The 15,337-nt window shown below is 39.1% G+C and overlaps 2 protein-coding genes across 5 annotated transcripts in view; one reads left to right on the forward strand and one right to left on the reverse strand.

Annotated features, from left to right (window-relative positions):
• The window catches only part of LOC311445203 (uncharacterized protein), a 259,968-nt gene that overhangs the window by 62,355 nt on the left and 182,276 nt on the right, over positions 1 to 15,337 (reverse strand). For all 3 annotated transcript variants that reach the window (XR_014698273.1, XR_014698274.1, XR_014698275.1), the window contains 3 exons: positions 11,781 to 11,831; positions 9,853 to 9,924; positions 841 to 925 (listed from right to left, as the gene is read on the reverse strand). The gene's annotated coding sequence lies outside the window, so the exon portion shown is untranslated. The remainder of the gene's footprint in view (positions 1 to 840; positions 926 to 9,852; positions 9,925 to 11,780; positions 11,832 to 15,337) is intronic.
• Positions 1 to 15,337, forward strand: part of SHISA9 (shisa family member 9) — a 180,292-nt gene that overhangs the window by 42,235 nt on the left and 122,720 nt on the right. The window lies entirely within an intron of this gene.

Below are 15,337 nucleotides of genomic sequence, written 5' to 3' on the forward strand. Positions count from 1 at the left end.
TTTAGATGGAGTTGAAACCTTTCACTGCAGGCAATGTGAACTGACCAGACATGAACCAGCTCTAGCCAAGAAGCCATGCACTCCAGGCACCATTGTCTGCTACAGAAAATTCCTGCCACACACACTTCTTCTATTTCTAACATGTTAAAATAAAATTGAGCCTCTTTTACTTTTTTATTTATTAAAGATACTGTATGTAAAATGAAACAAATAAAAGCTTAGCATGAGGTGGGAGATTCTACCTGACCTTGTATGACTTCCTGTAGTTTCCAATCCCTTTGTGAATGGGTCTTGCTCTTTTTCACATATTTTATTGATATAATATAAATCAACAATAACCATGCTCACCAACAGCATTAGCCTGCATACTAAGCAGCTAGAATGGTGTCTCATAAAGCTAGATGCGTCTCCTTCCAGGGAAAGGAGGTAAATCAGCTACATTGGGTTTATAAAGGTTCACTGGCTTTTGTTACACCTTTGTCACAGTTTATAATTCTCATAGACAAACGTGGAGGGGTCTTTCCCCTTCTTCAGGGCTGTATATTTCAAACACTGAAATGTGCATATGAAGTTATGATTCTTTGAATCTGATGTTCAAACTATCTTCAAATTCAATTTCAAAACAGTGAAATATTAGAATAGAATAATTCTTTAGACAGATTTTGTAAAGGAGATGTACATTTGCAGCATTTTTTTCATAGTTACTTTGGTTCCAACAGCCTTATTCAAACACTTCATGCTATGCGTTCAAAGCACTTTGTTCAATGTAGCGCTAAACAAGAAATATTTGGCTAAGAAGGACTTAGCCATTTTCCATCTATGAAATAAAACAGATCCTACCTCTGCCCCTTCTCTTCTGAGACAGACAATTCCTGTTTCTGCACGTAGAGACTGGTGTCAGGGAAGCGGCCAAGGAAATGAGGAGCTGTAACAAACAAAACATTCCTTTTAAGTTGAGGGTCACTGTCAAGGCAACAATACAGTTTTGAGGTTTTCTGTATTAAGTTTTCCAGGTAAAATCATCTAGTACCAAAAATAAGACACTGATCCTGCAAGCAAATAAGGAGATAAGGATGGTTTCATACTGCAGCATTCAATACTACAAGGTTGCTAGACTTTGCAAGAACTTATAGGAATGTGAATAAAGTTTTTAAAGAAAAAAAAAATACACACATCCTTTTAAGGAAATGTTACTTGTTTTAAACTTGATCAATATTATAGATAAGAGTTTGGCTTTACATGAGGAGAAGGTTTAAGTGGATTTAAAAGATAGGAGAATGCTTTTAACTACAGCTTCCAGAGAAAGTCCAAACTCATTGGAGATGCATCTTCAGGCTCTGGATCTGATCTGATTATCAGTTAGATAGCAGAGGCAGTGTTTCTACTGAAAGGAAAGCACTCTTATCTACCTGACTGCAAACAGCTAGAGTTTTAAAAATAAATAATTACAACTCTCATGAAAACAAGACACAAAAGACTTGCAGGTATTTGTTTCAAGACTAGGAGTGGAAATTCACTGCAATTTCTTGTGACTCCCAGGAGAAAACCTTCCAGAAACATTTTTAAGAAGCCTACATATCCCTGTGCTCAAGTTTACATGAACATGCAACTTATGTCAACTTGAAAGGGATTTACATATGCAAGAGTGCATGAGAGCAGTCTGAACTCCATTCTTTTGATTACCCAGAGAGCAATGAGGGCTGGTTAGCCCTCATCTCGAGAGTATTATACATGACATTTTCACAGTGGGATTGCACCGGTAACTGATTGTTACCACACCACAGCACATCACTTCTACAGGGGGAACTTCCTCAGCTTTCAGTGCACAGAGCTGCAGGCAGGTGATCTCCTGCTTGTTCTCCAGTTTCCAGGCTGTGGCATGGTGAGGTACATCCCCACGTGTCTCTGTGCAATAACCATTTGGCAAATACTGTCCCATAACTAGAAGTTCAAGATTCATCTCTCACATGGAGAGAATCTGGTGCCATTTTGATGGTTAACTAGTGAGTGCATGAAAACCTGGGCTTTGCAAAGTGACTATTTTTTTTTTGCAAATACGCAGCGATTTAACCAGATAAACCTATCAGCCTTTTTGTTTAAAGAAAAAATAAATTTGTCCCATTGACACCATTATAGACAGCATGTTGCTATTCGCCCTTCATTTTGTGGAAGATCCTTCTATCTCCTTTCCTCCTGACTGGTAAGCAATGCTTGACTGTAAGAACAAAACCAGCTGTTTGACTGTCACTGAGGAGCATAGGACAGAAATAAAAGGAGGATGTTTTGTGACTAGAACAGAGCAGCATTTTGCCTGTCAAGCTGCCTTGCTGTTGATGAGACCACGCTTACTCACTTATGTAAAGGGTACGCAAAAAATAGAGCATGGTGTAGCAAGAGCCTGTGCTTGCTTTACAAAGGAGTCCAAAGCCCAAACGTAGCTGCCAGGTCAGTACTCCACTTGCTAAGTACAGACTGTAAGGCAGTCATCTACACAGAAAGTGGATAGATTTAGATAACTCTGCTTAGGGCTGCTACATAACGAGACAGCTGTAGAAAGCAATACTTGTGGGCAACAGCTGCTCCCAAGAAGTTCCTAACGTGGAAAATTATGGCACAAAGCTGCCAGTCTGCAGAAAAGGCATTGAGAAGCCACTGTTGTTTGGCTGTTCATGATCTCAGCACAACTTACCTACCCATCCTTTCACAATCTCAAAATCATTCAGCCAGCTCTGTGACACCCTTCTTTAGCTTGTTCTTTCTCAGTTTTAAAAGGGGTCTTCAAACAATCTTCAAATCTGATATCTCTTTCTGAGGGCCTGACCTGCTTGGTACAGACATGTAAATCCAGAGGAGTACTGGAGCTTTAAACTCCTGCTACAACGTTATCCTAATGCGCTGTCACATGCTTTTGAGGTAGAATTGAAGTAATTTATGGGACCTTCCCTCATATTTTTACAAGTGTTTTGAAACTGATTAAGAAAGCCTTCCTCTGGAAAAAAATAAATTCTTTTTTGCAGTCTAGATATACTGAGTACACAGTACAGTTCCCGGTCCAAGCCTGGGAATTTCCGTGTCAGTAACAGGGCATGCAAAAAGAAAAGCCAGGATGTTAAGACAAGTATCTGGGGTACTAAATTCTCACATTGCCACTTTATTTCAAGCTCTCCTGCCATGGAGGTGTGAAGGAAAAGAAGGTGAGTTACTGTGGTGGAAGCATATGAGAGAAAAACAAAAACTGGGCTGTAAGCTAGGAGCACAGAACCCTCAAAATCACTCAGTAGGACTTTAATTCCAAGTAATTTGCATTGACATGCAATCTCCTCATTTGGGGGGACTTGCATGCCAGGATTTGGATGGGCTTGTAACTACCATTTCTGCCATATGAAATCCAGTTTGGGTCCTAAGAAACCCAGGGGTTTAATTAGAAAGTGCGATACTAAATGATATCTTTTACAAGTCAAAGCTGGAATTAAAAAAAACACAACAAAACAAGCAGCTTTTGCACCCATCTGGTGATCTTCAACGCACCTTTGGTCCTCCTAAGTCCATCGAGAATTACGCCTAGGTTTTTAACCTTTTTTTTTTTTTTTAATTATTTTTATTTTTATTATTATTATTATTTTTTATTTCTTCTGCTAATCCTGGAGTTGCTATTACCTTCAAAGCATTGTTTGTTTTCACCTAAGTTGAGCAGTTACGCTCTACCACAAAATCCCATTCTGCTTATCACAACACAGATAAGTAACACAAGCTCTGCTGGAAACCTGGTTCTGGCTCTTTTGTTGTCAGCTTGTTGTGATTGTATGCAACTGAGAAAGGCCACGGTCCTCAAGGGCTTCCAAAACTTTTGCCTCCCCTGGGCAGGGAGAGATAGTTTGTCTTAATGGTTCCAGATGGTTACTAGAGATTAGTATTGCTCAGCTATATTGCATTGATGATCGTTCTCAGAGCAGGCAAGCAGTAATTAATTGATTCCATCTGTATCTACATTTGGTCAGAGGGTAATTTATACTGTCCAGTCCTACAAAGCAGAAGAGGGCATCAGATAAGATGTCCCTGGTGGGATGCTGTGATGTTTAGAGACTGATGAAACTGAAAGTCTCTCTATAGAAATGTTAATACAGAAGCTCAAGCTATTGCAATGAAATTACTATAGCTTCAAGTTTGAATACAGAATATATAATCTTGCTGTGCTATAAATGTGAAAGTCTTACTTCATGACAAAATTTACCCAAACTTCAGGGACACTGAAAATAGTGCCCTCTTTCCACTCTTAGTAAGAACACTTGGTCTTCCCAAGTTTGAAATAACATATGCTTTCAATATATGGAGATCTACAGAGAGAATCTCTATGTGGAATGTTTTAAATATAATTTGATCTAAAAAATAATAATAAAATAAACCACATAATACATTATCAGAAGCTGCATTAACACAAGGTAATTATTTCCATTGAAGGCTGGAGACTTCTCTTCCTTATAGCTCCTCAATCTGCCCGAAGACTTGCACTTGCAGGGTTTTCATGCAAGGCCCAGTGTTCACTGCACAGCTGATTAACAGCAGCATTGAAGTCTGGCACCACTTAGGAATGAGATTCCCCTCCCCCTCAAAAACACACACACACACACACACACACAAAAAGCAAGCTTTTGCCTTAAAACCATACGTGCTTCATGCTTTCTGCCTTCCTTTTGAAGATTTGACATGCAAAATTACTATGTATAATTTTTGGTTAGAAGGTCACGTTACCTCAGAAGAGTGAAGCACCTTCTATTAATGTTTACCATTTAGAATTGAACCAGAGATTCTCTGTCAGTGACCTATTTTAGGAAACCCAGAGTGCAAGGTATTACAGTGAGCATATTGAAGTTGTCTTTCATTATTATTTTTGGAATACCTATTACTCTGTTAGAGTATTACAATTATATATTCATAAAAGAACAATATACCTCCCTCCTCCCTGCCACAAAGATTCCTGTATTTACTGTAAGGAAGGATCTTCTAGAGATCCAAAATCAAAGACTGTTCAAGATTAGTCTCATAACTGTCACTACACAAGATCAGAGTTCGGATTGCTACCACGTAACATTTCTATTCTGGCAGAATTTGAATTATTAGGGTGATGTAAGGGTCTTTGTAGGGTTTGCATGAGAGTTCTCCAAATTACTATTTTCAGCAGTTGTCTTCTTGACTGGAGGAAGCCCACCGGAGAGCCCTGGTCTTCCAATTGATCTGTTTAATCCAGAAGACAGGATCTGTGGACAGTTCCTTATTTCTATAAGGCAGGTTCTAAAGTACTGAATTACCCAAATTGGATTTATTTCATTGTTTGTTTCCATAGATGTGACTCGTGGCATCACAAAAGAAGCATCTGAAGGAAGAAAGTAGAGTCGTTTCTTGTTAGTGGGTACAGTTTTTCCCACAAAGAAGAAACCTGCTGGTATTAATACTTGACTACCATCACTGGCCCCAGACTGATGGGCAAATTTCTTCCTGTGAAGGCTGGACCTCAGTTCATCATATTTTAAGTGGGTCTTTGCAGATATTCTGCGCATTTCAAATAGGCGCCTAACCAATTCTGTAAGAGGATTTGCTTGGTCACAAACCTGTTCAAAACAGCCAGGTGGAAACCTAATACTTGAAAACAAGTGACTTATACGAAGGCCAGCACTCTATTTTATCTCATGCTTTTGTTTGCCACTATTATTCAGTCCCTGTACAAAACAGGTAAATATAGTATTTCACTGTAGGCATATCTATAATTGAAATAAACTTGCAAGTAATCTATTCTGGCTATGTTGTAGTAGCAGCTGTCAGATCGAGCAGCACTTCGTAAATCACCTTCTGTTTAACATGCGAGTGCTGGAGTTATTTATAACTATACCATATAAACGTCACAAAGGATGTTTGGTGATTCACAGACAATAACATAGAACATAATGTGGGACAGACGTAGAAGAGAAAGCTTTTTTTTTTTTTTTTTTTTTTTTTTAAAGGCAGAACCATTTGGGGTTTCTCTCACTACTCCAAAGCTGTACCCAGTGGTGTGAGCATTGCCACTGGATTGGACTTCCCGCTTTACCTAAAAACCCAGGTTTTTTTTTTTTATTATCTTTTATTTTTAAGAGCCGGACTTTATATGATGGCTTTTTGGAGCTATTTATGCTATATTTGCATAGAACAACTTAGAGAAAATTTGCATGTAGCAAGCCGGTGTCAAGCTTACCGGGCTCTATCTACCTCTGAACCATCAGTTGTACCACTCATACACGTGTCCCAAGGGACATAGATGTTGTTTTGCTAAATATGTTGAAGGTGACAGCAAGAAACAGACCCAGGGGTTCCACCAGGCTGAGGGAAAGAAGACAGTTTTAGACCTGTTTTGACAAACACTCCTAAAACTGTGCGAAGCTGGCATATTTCTGATGTGACAACAGATCTCATTAACAACAGAATTTCCACAAAGTTAAATAATAATAATAATTATTTAACTTTCGTTAAGTCTGTCAAAATATCCTCAAAAACAAAGCCCAGCTATCAGACAGACAGACTTCTCCTTTCAGATTTTTGAGCAGAGAAAGCACTTGCTCTGAGGACCCTGACACCACTACACAGAGAGTTAACCTGGAGTTGCAACCACTGCTAAATGCAGGATAATTCAGAAGAACTTACAGGTTTTTCCTCTGATTTTCAAAATCTGTATGTCACTGACTCCATGGTTACATGTTTTTTATTGTTAAGGAAAGGGATTTACAATTTTATTTATTTTTTAATCTGAAGGCCTTAAGTTACTCTCTTTGCCATTATTATTGTGCACCATGACCTGTGGTAATTTCTGGTTGATGATCAAGATATGCAGCTCAAAGTTCTAAAGACAGTGATAAATACAAAACAATTTTAGCTATATTGAATTGACTGCTGGAGCTTTAAGCACTGGCAAATGCAAAAAAACCTTTCCTCCTGGTTACAGCTGGCTTTCCCCTTCTGCTTTTTACTCTACTCAATCAACCGCATCACTCCAGTAGAGTGAATCTGCCAGAACTGGCAGAGGTTAGATTTGCCCAGATGTTTATTCTGTACCTTCGGGAAAGTGCTGGATTAAACGGATCTGCAGGCCAAAGCTCATTGATGCAGCTCTTAAGGAAACGTTTGGAATTGTTTTCCCATACTGCAATAACAGATACACACCAATGTGCAAACCACAGCCTCCAACTTAGGTTGAATGATTAAGTCACAGAGGATGCAATCCTACCAAAACTGCAATGAAAAGTAATACCCAGCACCAAGTATGGACGTGCTTCCCCCCTCCCAAACACTACCACTTGCCTGAATATCAGCCACTGATTGTTAGTCTTCAATGCAAGTAGAACAATGAAGATTACAGAAATAAGCAATGTTTTGCTTATCGGTCAATTTTATATCATGGATCGTAAAAACAAGCACCTTCAATTTCAATCTCAAGGCTCATAGTCACACTTCAGTCTCTTATAGCTTAAATACTTCATCATGTAAGGTAGGTCTAATTAGAGAGATTAAGGTATTACAGTGAAAATGAAAACAACAGAAGAGTTTCGTTTTTTAAAGAAAAAATGTTAATTAGGGATTCTACAATGAATTCTTATTAGTTTCTTTTAATTAATAGTGTATTAGTATTTGCATGCACTACTTCAAAATCAGGAGGGATATAACATTCTGTCACCTGAAGCATTAGAAACAATTGTTAGAATTGTTTCCTAGCCACTGAATTTAATTCTCTGTGGTTGACAAAGGTTTGACAGTAATTACTGGAGATAGCACTAAAGACAACTTCAAGGGCAAACTCCATCCCAACAACAACAAAAAATAAGCCGAAGTTTACGAATTGAAAATAAACTTGGAAATTTATCAAACCCACTATTTGTTGACAACCATTAAGTTTTTCTTTGTAACATAAGAGACCTTGATGCAGCTACAACTTTTTCTGTTCTATTTTCAATTTTTTAAAAAACTTTTTTTTTTCCTTTTCTGATTTACTCATGTTTTATAGCAACTCAGAGAAATCAGATTTAAAGGCATCTATAAAACTTTATACCATTATCTAGTAGCTGATGCAGATGTAGTCAGCTCATCCAGCACAAGTTCTCATTGCTTGTTGAAATACTAGCTAGTGGCTGCTCTTTGCAAACACAGCTAGTGTCTAAAAGCTGGAAGCTCCAAAACCACCTATAAACCAACCAACCAAAACCAGCCAGGCTTTATAGGGGCAGACACAGTCAATCAGATCCTGACAAAACAGGCCATCTAAATGCTACGTGTATTTAAATTCTTCACACTCTTACTTTGAAATGAAGAGACAGCGTCCACATATCCTTCACAGTTCGTTAATCTTACCGGGATGCAATGGCACATTAATCAGAACTAGTGAAAGTAATGCTGTCCACAGCTGACTAACACTCAAAAGATGCCTCATTACATTTCTTTGGAGAAACACGTTTATCCAGCACAGTATCCTTAAAGGATTTAATTCCAAACATATGCATCTTCACCATTTACATAAATAAAAATGCAGAGGATCTTTTCTCAAGTATTTCTTTTACTTCAGTAACTTCTTTGTTTAAAAAAAAAAGTCTGGAAAATTCCCTATTACACCTCCTTACATTTCACTTGAGAGTTAATTTATAACTTTAGTGAGATAAAGCCTATGATAGGTGAGAGGGAGACATCTGCTTATTAAATGTCTTGCAATTTAAGAAAAAAAATGAAGATGAGTATTAGAAAACAGAGCATTAGTACAGCTTGACAATTAAAGACCATACATTAGGAGACATAACTTCAGAGCAAACACTGGAGCTGGCAGATTAACTACTATACAGAAGTTCGAGAAGACTGCAACAGATTCTTTGACTAGTCTTTCACCATTTTGACTGACTAGAAATCAATACCACAGGTGCCACAGAAAGTAATTCCATTGGCTGTGTCCTTATTGCCTTCCCCCCACCCCCAAATAAAATCTTTAGGAATTAGATTTTTAAAGTTAAACAAGATCAATCATTACTTTAATCACTGTTTTACTGCTTTGTTTTATTAAGCAATAGATATTGCTCTTTGAGGTTTTGAATTTTTAATGCAGTTTTAATTCATAATACTCCTCTGTACTCCACTGATCTGTATTTCTCCCACACTATTATAATTGCAAACAGATATTGTCCATACAGCAAATCCAGAATGTTTCCATGGAGCAGCAAGCAACATATGGAGCTCTGAAACGCTTGCTTAGAACACATACATTTTAAATATTAAGAGGGTTTAAGTAACATCATAATAACAATAACTTAGACCTAGACTTTAAAGAAACTGTAAGCACACTTAATTCTTGCAATAGTGTACTCCATACTAGGCCTAATTTACTGTATTTAATTGGTTTGAAAACTCCCCCTTTCTCCTCTCCTCCCCTCCGCTCCACTCCCCCTTTGTAACATATATCCACTTGGCTGCATCTTTCCTAGGAGACCTGACTGGTCTTGAACAAGTACTGATAATGGTCCCTCACCAAACTGTGATTTTCTGTATATTAATAGCACATTTACAGCGTCTTCAAGATAAATAAATAACTCCCCTTAATTTTCAGAAGAGCTAAATGTAAGCACAAACTTCAGAAGCCACTTGGAGCCAAAAACTGTGCCCCAGCATAGGTACTGCAGCTCTACAGCACAAAGACAGGAACAACCACAAGAACACACCCTAACAGAGATGTATTTTGATAGCTGCTTCTGACTCTGCATTCAAAAACTACTAGGGGCTGAGGAAACCCTTCCAGCCATCTACCCAGATCCCCCAGGAAGGGCTCACCACCACCCTTCCACCGTTACTCACCCAGCACACAGGTGGGGCCATGATCTTAAAGTAGACTCAGCCAATCCTCCTTCCATGGGACAGCAATGAAATCTGTAGGAATTAAATAAAAATTCCATTAGGCTCACTCTCATTTTACTGAAATTTCAAAGATCCTGGGAATTAATAGATATGCAAAAAGTTTTGCTACTATGCTTCTTTGCCTTTTTACCATAATAAGAGATGTATATGTCTTATCCCGTATGGCTTTTTTAAGTACTAGGGAGTGCTATAATGCAAATACAGTGGAAGAATGTAAAGCAGGAGCACAAGAAAAGTGAATAAAATCAACTCATTTTAATAATATGAATCACAGTTTTCTTATCATCAAACTATCGATCTACAGGTTGGTGTTAATCTACACTTTGGTAAAGAAATGTATTTGATTTATCAGCAGGGCATAGGAAGGGCTGGGGTTGGGTAACACCTCCCACCTTTCCTAGCGTGGTGCTCTGGGTAGGAACCAGGAGCACCTGCAGCCTTGGCAGAGCTCTGCAGCTCCTCAGCACCATGTCAGAACATCGTTCTACCTCCATTATTCTGCAAGATAAAGCAGATAGGAAAGCTGTTTAGGCATTGAGGAAGCACACGTTGTACCCTTTCTAAGTGGATGCAAGGAAGTATCTGTACAAGTAGTGTCCCCTCAGCTGCCCTTGTAGCAATGGGGTTGGCATCCCCAGCTCAACACTACACTTGTGGGCCCTCGTCTGTGGCCTGTTACAGGCAATGGGAGCCACTGCAGTGACTGCAGGGGGCTTTGAATCCAGCCCTTCACTCTTGAGCATTCAGAAAGACAGAAAAACCTGTCAAGCAAAACAATTGCTTTGAACTATTTCTTCACCGACTTCTCATAGAAGGGACTCTGGCTATTGAAACCGGTACAGTATTGGGAAAGAATAAAGCTCTGTTTTCCGGCTCACCAATCAGTTGATGAGTGTTAGCCTTCCAGCTGCTGGGAAATAATCAGCTGATCCCCCGGTCAATAAAAAATTGCTAAGTAGCAAATACTATGTAGAAATCACAAGTATGTGAAGTTGTATGTCAAGCACGTTGTATGAAGAACTCTGTATGCTTTTGTGTTGCCTTAAGTATTTTGTGTTCTTACACTGTTGTATTTCTTTACCTTATGTTTTTCTTAGTGACAATATGTTTGTAAAACAGCACTTTAGCCAACTATTATATATACATTACATTAATTTATGGTGATTTTTTTTAAATTACGTTTCAGCAAGATGAATTTTTAATATGGCTAACAGTGAATTCTCTCATATACCATTAGGATAATTGTTCACCACCTCTACAATTTTCTGCCTTTCAGCCCTGCAGTTTATTTGTAGTTACTAATTCTAGCTGCTAGTAACACTTGCCCTTAGGTCATTTGTACAACTAATGTCTTGGGGTCATAATAAAAAATAGTCTGATTCCCTCATCAGAAATGTAAAATGTTGATGCTGCTCTACTGTTGCTCACAAGAAATGGAAGAAAATATAAAGATAGTTTCTCTCAGTCAGTCACTTAATGGAAACAAATATTCAAAAGAGAGAAGTGCTACATTATGCTGAGGATTTGATTCTTGTCAAGCTACATTTGCTAAATGAAAGCCTGTTAAAGTGAAATGACTGAGGATCTTCCTAACATTTAAGGAATGGTTTGATTTTTTTTCCTGTTCACAGTCCAAGAAAATAGTTTCTCTCCTTTAAGTTACTCCCTCGGCTTTCAAGCATCAGACAAATCAAATGCAGCCACATAAATCCCCATGCTTATTCTGAAACAAACATCATCACAGAGGGCTGGAGATAATAAATGCAAAACATCCATATTTAGGAATTAGGACACCAGGAACTACTTGCCAGAGGTAAAATGGTCTGCCACAGACAAGAGAGATTTTAACATGAGTTTAAATTACTCACAGAGGCATCCTCAGGCTCCGTCTGATTCTCTGGGCTGTCCAAAGATGTATTCTAGAATGCAAATGAGAATTGTCTCAGCTCATCTTTTTGCTACCAGATTTTTTTTTATTTTTTATTATTCTTCCTGGCATTTTAAAACTTTTTTTCCCTTCCATTTATTTAAGAAAAAAGTTTGAAAAACTTAAGCAAGAAATCTCTTAATTCATAAGTTCGAACTATAACATTTTTCTTTCCTTCCACAAAGAATCTCCACCAAATCTTTTGACCAAGGTATCTTTTCAGTTAGTACAAAGAATATCAGCAGAAGAAGGAACAAGGGGAACAAAAAAGCTAACAAGTAGCTGCTATTCTCCACAAACAGGCTAACAAGTTTCAGAATGGGAAAGTTGTTAGAGAGAACACGCAAGTCAGATGTTTCAGGTCTTAGGCAGTATTGATCTTCTTGGGCTTTTTTATTTGAGGTGAAAAATGTTTTAGAAGATAAAACAAATATAAAATAGCCCGAATTCAGGGAACTTTTTCATCAGTGCTCGCTTTTAGGTGGCTCTCACAGGGAACAGCCAATGGAGGCAGTTGCCCAAGGCAGCGAAGTGTTGGGGACTGTAAAACAGACGTTGCTTTCCTGCTTACTTTGCCTCTACCAGAGCTCTGAAAAACAAACAGGGGCTGCTACTACCACAAACTGGAAATATTTCAGGATGTTAAAAATGTCTTCTTTGGTTGCTCTTGACACCCTCTAACCCTCAGCTATGGAGGGATCAGCCTGACCTGAGCACAAAGGCCTTCCCTGGTCTGTGTGCCTGGGCTTTCTCCTTTTCGCCCATTCCTTACCGGGACACACACATTACCCTTTACTCCTCCTCATTGAGGTGACCACCTTTCCATATGTCTAAGATGATTTGGGTTGGGACTGGTCACACTTCAGGGTTTTCTATTTAAGTGCTAGGGACTAGAAGGTGTAGAGTTCTGTGAAGCACTTACTTACATGGGTTCTCTCTCTTGCACAGGAAGTCATTTTAAAAAATGTACTGATGCCATCTGATCAGTGGAAAAATACTGTTTATTTCGGTTTATCTTCAAAATGCCTAAAAGTTTCTGTCCTCTTAGAAGTCCTGCATGAAGCAGAACTGTAAATTTTGATTACCAGGATCTCCTCTAAAAGTCACTGCCTGGAAAGCCACTGAGTGCAGAAGCCTTTAGATCAGACTGGCAGTGCCAATAAACTTGAGGTTTTAGCAACAGACACCCTGTTTTACAACCTGATGACAGAAGTCCACTGCACAGACTGCCTTTCCCTTCCAAAGGGAGAGGATTAAGGCCATTAGATGGAGGTAGGTAAGGCAGGGTTTGCAAGAGAACTTCCTGCTGCTGGTACTGGAGTTTGCATGCAGAAGGCCCGTCCCACACCCCTTGTGGTGCTCAGCAGTGGGCACCTCAGTTAAATCTGCACCATGCGACGAGGAACATGCTACTGAAGGAATGAGTATCTGCCGGTTCTGGCAGCGTAGACCAGGATCATGGAGAGAGACCAGGAAGCTCACGGGGCCAGGGCTTACATGTGTGTCTCTCCAGAGCCAGGACTTCGTGACCCAATTCAGTGCAGAGGTCAAAGGAGGAGACATTTACAGCAGCCCAGTGCAGCTCCCGGGGGTGATGGCAGCAGTGGGGTGGGAGGCTGTTAAGGGTATTTATTACCAGTTGGTGCTATTAAATCAGCCATCCAGCACAGCCATTCTAGCTCCCTGTATGGCACTGACAGCCTGGAGCAGGAGCAGACGGATTCCTCCTTATGTTTTTTCCAGCACTCATTTCACAGAGCTGGGAAGTGGGACTGTGTCAGAGGATGGCTCCTTCTGGGTTCCACCACCCCAGAGCATGGCTTGGCAGATCATCCCCTGGGGGCTTGGGAAGGAAAGAGGAACATGCTGGAGATGTGCAACATTTGCTTTTGTGTTTTTATTTTCCTTTCCATGTCATGACTCTGTATGTCTCATGGGAGCACCAAGTGATCAGCCACAAACTCTGGTTGATGATCCCTTTAAAAACAGTTTGTTGTGCTCCTGTGGAAAGCAGACTGTCCTTCAAGTAAAGGCAGCACACAAAATACGATGTATTTGCTGAAAATGTGCCTTTCGCTCTTTGAAGCTGCCTGTAATTACATATCTAGGGAATAGTTTGATGTTTACATTTTCAAGTATATGGCGGGTTGCATTTAGCATAATATTTTTCATCTTTTCCCTTTCTTGTTGCACTTCTTGTGGTCATAAATTAAATTATGTCATGAAAACACTGAGGACTGAGAGCAAATCATGGCAGCCCTGAAACAAGAGGCCAACCACCAGAAAGGCACCTCTAGGTGGTAGCCATCTCCCGTGAGCCTTCAGAAGGAGGTGCCAGCTGGCCGTCCCTAACAGTTACCATTCAGAAGACACTGGCTATTTCCCATGATGTTGGATGCCCAAAGGGATCTGCTGATGAGCCTGACATCGCTTCTTGGGGAGAAAGGCTTGCCAGCTGCCACAGCCTCTCCCCCCTGCAGCCAGACCAAATGTCTCCTGCTCAGTAAAGCTGGCTTTGGGGCCCTGGGTTAAATTCTGCTCTTGGATACATTCTGAAAACCCTAGATGGTTTCAAAGAAGGTATTCCAGATTTACACCAGCTTTCCTGTGATTAAAAGCCAAACTGAGGTCCAGAGAATAAAATAAATTAATGCTTTTGGTCTAAATTTATAAGGTTCCTTCATAAAGCCTTCAAACAGGATTTATCCTCTGGTTAAAAATACATTTCAGTTGACTTCATCCTTGTCAGCTATTGAACAACATCCTAAAAATCATCTTTTGCTACCAACACAGGATTTATTACTTATATATGTGTATATATGTGAATAGTACCATGGAAATAATTTAAACTATAAATTTACTTTCTTCTTTTCACAAAATTATTGTGGTTTTACAATTTTTCTTGAACTCGTTTATTGATTTCACAAACATTCTTTAAAAATGTCAATAGAGTAATTTATATTCTTTAGGTTGGTAGATAATTTTCTTCACACCAACAGACTGATAATGCAACTCCACAGCTGCAGACATGAGCTCCAAATAGTGGCCTCCAGAAACTATGCACTGAATCAGTGGGGGCTGTGCTTGTTTCTGCAGGCTAAGTGTCACTCTATGTTAATAACTTTTGGGCAGTACTTGTTTGCATATTTTGGTTTTCAATAGTTTGGTTATTAAAATTGCAGAAGAGTAATCATAAATATAGTTTAAGTCTTCAAATACTTGAAATATTCATTATGCATTTTCAAGGTTTCTGAAAAAAAAAAAACACCTTTTTATCAGATGTTTTTATAGATGGTTAGTATGCAAGCTGTTTTGTGCTATAATGGACATCAGCTGTGATTCTGTTTGGGACAGTATTTAGGAATCCTGGACACTTAAAAAAAGATAATGTTATTGCATGTTAGTAGGTCTGTCTCTTATTAAGGTTGCTTAACATTTTGCTTTGTAAGATTGTATTTTCAGTTTCTTAAAGCACTGAGCAACTTCAACCATGCAAGT

This window comes from Aythya ferina (assembly GCF_964211825.1).
Source record: "Aythya ferina genome assembly, chromosome: 15".
NCBI classification, from domain to species: domain Eukaryota; kingdom Metazoa; phylum Chordata; class Aves; order Anseriformes; family Anatidae; genus Aythya; species Aythya ferina.